We start from the raw sequence: 6,671 nt of genomic DNA, 5'->3' as shown, positions 1-6,671 counted from the left end.
GCTTCTATGGACGCTCATGGAAGCACGGCATTCGTTTGTGTCGACTGCCCTTAAAGGCAATGAGAGCGTCCATTCTCATTGGATAACGGAGAATTGTACATCCGGAAGTAAGTATTACCCTTACTGACGATTGATTTTACAGTGATATCTGCACTACTCATCCACTAAAAAACAACAGATTATCCTTGTTAATTACACAACATTGATTGGTTTAAATTGTGTGCAATGCTTTTGTATTTTTTCCCCTTCGATTCGGAGAAACAAATCTTTTTTCGGAGTAAAGGATGGCAGAAGACACTACACTACCCAGAATCCCCAGCTATCGTTTGGACTACACCATAAGCTCTGTTTGACGTCACGTGATCTTCAAATTTCTCCCTGCAGAAAAAAAACATGGCCGAACTTCGTTTTATTCTCGGTGTAAAATGTCTATTTTAAAGTTAGTTTGGCCATTAAAATGCGTTTTGATGTTATTTGATGCGAGAAATATGAGTTGTTATTTCAGATGAGGTGTGCAGTGGATGTACATGATCTTTAGTTTGCTAGTTATTACGAAGATTACTTCAGCAAATTGCGTCCAACGTTTTCATTGTTACCAAGGTGGTTGCTAGGGACGCTGCTATCGATATTATTTCTGTTATGTTGTGTAACTGTTTAATGGTGTTATCTTTATTGCTACCCCCTTCCCCGTCAATGTATAGTGTTGGTCCACAGCGCAGACATATTAGTTTAACAAAATCCGCATCTAAAGATACGTTATTTTCCCCTGTGCAATTCCAGTCTAACATCTCAGAGCACATCGTCATTAACAAATACCGGAAACAGACCGAAAACATTTTAAAAAAATAAAATAATACCTTATTCCGAGTGTTCTTGCTTTTCTCTTTGAAAGTCATCACATAACGGCATTGTAATACACGGTTCGGCTGCATTACATATTACATATCTGCCGTAGTTCTGTATTTATAGAGCCCTGATGAGAAGACCTCTAGACAAACATGAGGAACTGAAAACGTGACGTGGTTCATAAATATATCAGCCATTAAACAACATCTTACATTTCTTTTCACACAATACGTCTCCTTGCAGTATCAACACTAATTCGGTTGACTTTTATATTTGATTCAATTGGTAGATAGGCTGCATTTACACCATAAAGGTGCACAGCTGATATAAAGGGACACCTAGTGGTTAAAGCATGTTATTGAATATCAATATTTTTATTATTAGATATTAATACGATCCCTATAAAGTATATTCATTACTCGTTATTCTCTACTAATTGTTAATTAAAGACTGTATGTAATGACTATTTTGCACATCCCGTTCAAGATTTCAAGATTTTCTAAGGTTTATTGACATATCATATAGGCCTACACAACTATGGTGTAGTTCTGCACTGAATGAAAAACTTGGGTCGCAGGTTCCTCAACAGTGCATTACAAGACATCTATCAATATGTGTGCATACCTCCAGCAATGTTAACTATGTTGAAGCACTTTTTAACTGATATTATACATAATGTATTATACTCTTATAAGATGTATGCAGATATGTCATCTCCGGCCTTGTCAGGTATTGAACAATCAATAAATAAAGAACACAGAATTGTTAAATATAAAACACAGAATTTGTGTGATTATACTAAATGATTTACAAATAAACACCACTGCATTACAACTGTTACACATGCTGATGTAACGCAAATGTTCCAACTTGGAATCAATAAAGTATATCTTATCTTAAGCTGATCGATGGCTACTGCCATATTTGCAAAATTTGCCTCTGAACCTTGACAAGTGCATGTTTCAGGCTTATCAATTAATGTAATGTAATGTTATCAATGAACAAGAGGAGGAGTCACAAACATAAGACCAGCTGTTAAATAAAGCTCTTCTGACCTTAGCTGGCGTGTGGGTATATATATGAATGCTGCCCATTATGGGCACGAGCAATTTTCACCCATTTATTAATTATATGTTAAATGTGAGTGTTTCCTATCCCCTAAACCTCCAGGGATGTACACAGTTTAATACTGGCAACTTCTTTTTATGGGAAATACGAAAACGTCTTTTAAAACTACAACTCCCAGTAGAGACGTGCCATATAGAGAACATGTTGCGAAACAGAATAGCCAGCATGTGTAGTTCTGGGGACGGGGTGGAGGAGGGAGGGACGCGGTGGACCCGTTCAAATCCAGTTTTGAACAGTCTGCCGTGGTTCCATCCCATTTCAAGTGCTGTTCGAGAATCGGCTTAACCCTCGGAGCACACTCTCCAATCACAGAGCTTGAGGACTATCACGGGGTTTGTCAAACAGAGCACATGGTGTCGTCCAAATGATAGCTGGGGATTCTGGGTAGTGTAGTGTCTTCTGCCATCCTTTACTCCGAAAAAAGATTTGTTTCACACAAGTTTGCTGCCGAATAAAGGTCAGAAACAAAGTTTCCAGTTTGAAACAGTCAATTTATTTCCATTTTCTTGCTTCTTTCCATATTCACCACACGATATTACCGTTTACACAACACCTTTGCTTTGCTTGTAATCCCGTGTGTGTGTGTGTGTGTGTGTGTGTGTGTGTGTGTGTGTGTGTGTGTGTGTGTGTGTGTGTGTGTGTGTGTGTGTGTGTGTGTGTGTGTGTGTGTGTGTGTGTGTGTGTGTGTGTGTGTGTGTGTGTGTGTGTGTGTGTGTGTGTTCTCCGTGTGTGTGGTCAAACACTGTATGGGCCTTCCGGCGGAACCTCTCCCCAACACATGTACGGTTCCTACCTTTATACCCACAGTTAATTGGCTCCTACACTATATATCAGGTGACATAAAGATGAATATACCAGAAATACGCTGTATTAAACGTTCTGCTATAACACGTTATTTTAATACTTCAGGACTGACAACAACAAATACCCAACACCTGGGCAGAGATAATACATTTACAATTGTGAATAATGTTTGATTTCCTGATGGTAAACGCTTCTTACCCATGTTCGTTTCTTTGATCGGTTGAAACACAGGTTCTTCCTCTCTCTGCATCCTCCTACCACAGGATAAAAAGTTGTAATTGATAGTCATGACCACGTTGGATAAACTGGATGTTATTCTGGAGCTGAGATTTATTCATAAATAAATATCTTTGATACTCGGTTCAATTCTTGCATTGTATTCTTTAAATGTAATTTATTATTATAATGTGTTGTAGACTCAAATGTATTATTCTGTATTTACCTTCCACCATCTGGCCATTTTGTCAAGTGTATTTATCAGGCGTGTGGTGCAGTGGACTACTGCTTCGGTGTTGGGTTCAGGGGGTCACAGGTTCAAACCCCACTATAGTCAGTAAGTCATTGTGTTCCTGTGCAAGACACTTCACCCTAAATTTTTTCCGGGGATTGTCCACAGTATTGAGTATGACAGTCCCTTTGGATAAAAGCGTCTAACAAGTAACCTGTAATATCAAACATTCTTGTTTTATTCCCTTATCTTATTTAATCATTTATTTTTGTATTTTTATATATTATGTCATTTTCAAACCTCCATGGGTAAGTGAGCACATAATTGACTTAAATTTGACCAGTAGACTTTCTCCATTCATCACCTAAATATATATATATCACAAAACATGGTTGCGCAGGGAAACTCCCATAGTGCTGATAATACATTTAACGATGTAATATAATATTATAATGCATTGTAGACTAAAATGTGCTATTCTGTTTTGTTAAACACCAGCACCCGTGGGCTGAGAAACTGTAAAACTAAAATGATGTTATGATAAGTTGATATCAAACCCATCTGAGGTACAACTTTTGCAATAAGGAGGGCTCATCCGGGATTTGAACCAGGGACCTCTCGCACCCTCAGCGAAAATCATACCCCTAGACCAACGAACCATGAAAACCCACGATAACCATCAGATTATGTCTGAACTTTATATGCCACGTTGCATGACTTCTGCTGCTATAAATAAATGCAGAATAAATAAATGCATGAATACAGATATATATATATATATTAAATTCAGGAATAAATGTATATATAGGGAAATAAATAATGAAAGACTAAATGAAAAAAATACATGAATAATAAATAAAATGAATACTTAAATAAATATATAAAGGAAGTGAAACTCACATTTTAAATATATTAAATAAATATATATTCTTACTTTTAATTATCATTTTGATTTTTGTATAATAATTTAATCATTGGCTCAGTAGTCATAACATGTAATACAATTCAATCTAATTTGACTTTTGCAAATGAGCAATTCTGTATTAATAATATTCCAACGTCCGAAGAGAGAACCAAGATGTAAAATATGATTAAATGGATATCAATAAACAGGGCCGGTTCTTGCCAATTAGCTGCCCTAGGCGAGATTTTAGCTGGTTTACTGTCCTATAGTATAAGCCAATGTCCCCCACTGTCATCACTTGCAGCGCCCATCGTACAGGTCAAATGAAAAGTGTAACCGGGATGAAAAGGGTGTTACATTTATTTAATTATGAATGTTGTTACATCAAAGCCGAAAATGAGGATGAGCACCAACGGTCAAAAATGTTTTTTTGCCCCCCCCCCCCCCAGATCTGGCGCCCTAGGTGACCGCCTATGCCAAAGACCGGCCCTGTCAGGAGTTACCCATATATATATATATTTATGTAGACGTGTTGAGATTTTCATTGCCATATCTACACTGTAGCTATAAGACAATAACGCCTCTTGAACCCTCGAGTATCTAAACCAGGGGTGTCCAAACTATGGCTCGGGGGCCATTTTGAATCGGCCTTCAACAAATTCAAATGCAGTACGGCCCACAGATGAAACTTTTGCTAGTCTTGTGTTGTACTTCTTAACCCTTATGTTGTGTTCGGGTTCTCTCGTGACCCGTTTCAAGTTAAAATTATATAATAACTACGCTCTAGTTTTTTTAATCTGAACAAGGCTTCATGATATCCTCCACAACAGCTATATAAACACTACAATACCGATTTTGACAATTCTAGCCAAGTCTGAAGGTCTCTAAAAAATGTGGTGTTCGGTTCGGGAAGACCCAGCAGAATTGTTTTGGGTGACTCGAGGTCAAATTTGGCCCAATCAAGATTCATCTTTGACTTTAGATAAAGCCCAGCCCCACCCCCTTCATACACTGTACACAGCAAATTCTGTAGTGTGAAATAGTGTTAATGTTTCAGTGTCAATTATTTCGAGTTGATAAGTGTTGATTTGGGTGTTCTTTTAGACTTGCAGTGCTGACAAAGCTCTAAGGCCGTGTTATTTAAGGGAGTTGATTGCATGCACTCTAGTTGGAGTTAATTACACTTCCGGTTTTAGTGCCCTTTTTTCTTTATCTCATGGCGGAGAACAACCTGTGTCTGGAAGGGGAGCCTACATTATTTCAAAAAGGTGTTACGACCCTGGGTCGTTATGTTGTTTGTGTGCAGGTATTTTCTTCCTCCTCCTGTGTCTGTGGCTGCGTATGAGTGAACAGGTGGTGCCCGGTAGCTGATTGGAGGCCCTCGACAGGCTGATTGGTCCACCTGGGGAGACGGGAGGATATTTAACTGCAGCCGTGCAGTTCCTCAGCCGCTCTCACTGACTCCACTTCTCCTACTCAGCGCTTTTTGATATTTTGTTCTATGGTACTGTGAGCGCACCTTGGTATTGTTTTGTCCTTCTCCTCTGGCTGCGGGCCAGTGTCACTTTACCTGTCTTTGCAAGACAGATTTACGTTCTCAGGAGTGCAACCCTTTTGTTTTCTTTTCCCTTTTAGATTGATCGTTTTCTCCTGTTTAAGTTAGTGTAGGTAAGAAGCCTGTATATTTATTTTCTCGGTTAGGTAAGATTTTGAGTTGTAAGGTTTGTTTATTTTTTGTTGGTTTTGCTACTCCTGTTTGTGTATATTTTTGGTAAATACATTTACCAAACGCTTTCTCTGACTCGGTGTCTGTGTTCTTGGGTGTGGGAAGAGTGGGGAGAGCGCAAATTGTCCTGCGCCTAGGTAAAATAATGCCCCTAGACCTGGGCGTAACAAAGGTAAGGACCACGTATATTCAATCATTTATGCTGATAATTTTTGTATTAAAAGTATGTGTAAACATCACGTAGGGTGTGACTCAAAAGTGTCAAGGCTGGTGTGGAGGCTTTGCTGGTATGACTCTCACTAGTATTACATTGCGCAAAGTCATGTGTATTTTCCATGCAGCCATGACCATAAGCGGGAAATCAGGTGGAGATGAGTTGCAGCTGTGTTAGCCAAAACGTTCCAAAAACGCCATTGAGTTAAGTCAGCGCGAGTGACTAAGGTAAAGATAGGTAGCTACTGATGTTGGAACGGTTATTATCATTTTCAATAATATTCGTTTTACGTTGTCTTCTCTGGTTCTTACCACTCATGGTCTAGCTGCTAGTTAGCTCTATGATAATGCTAGCTTTATGCTAACGTTATGCTAAAGTAGCATATGATGGAAATACTCGAGTAAAGTACAAGTACCACAACAACTCAAATCCAAAGTGAGGGACAGCCACAGACGCTTCACTTTCACATTAAAGAACAAATAATTCACTTTTGTCTTCCTGTTATCCTCAAGTTTACTTTACACCTTTGATCCTTGGGGGTCATATTGATTAACGAACGGACTAGCGGCAGAGGAATAATTATATATTAAAAGACAGCAGC

This window comes from Pseudochaenichthys georgianus, chromosome 16, assembly GCF_902827115.2.
Source record: "Pseudochaenichthys georgianus chromosome 16, fPseGeo1.2, whole genome shotgun sequence".
NCBI lineage: Eukaryota > Metazoa > Chordata > Actinopteri > Perciformes > Channichthyidae > Pseudochaenichthys > Pseudochaenichthys georgianus.
The sequence above is the reverse complement of the archived record's forward strand: the minus strand, read 5'-3'. Positions refer to the sequence as shown.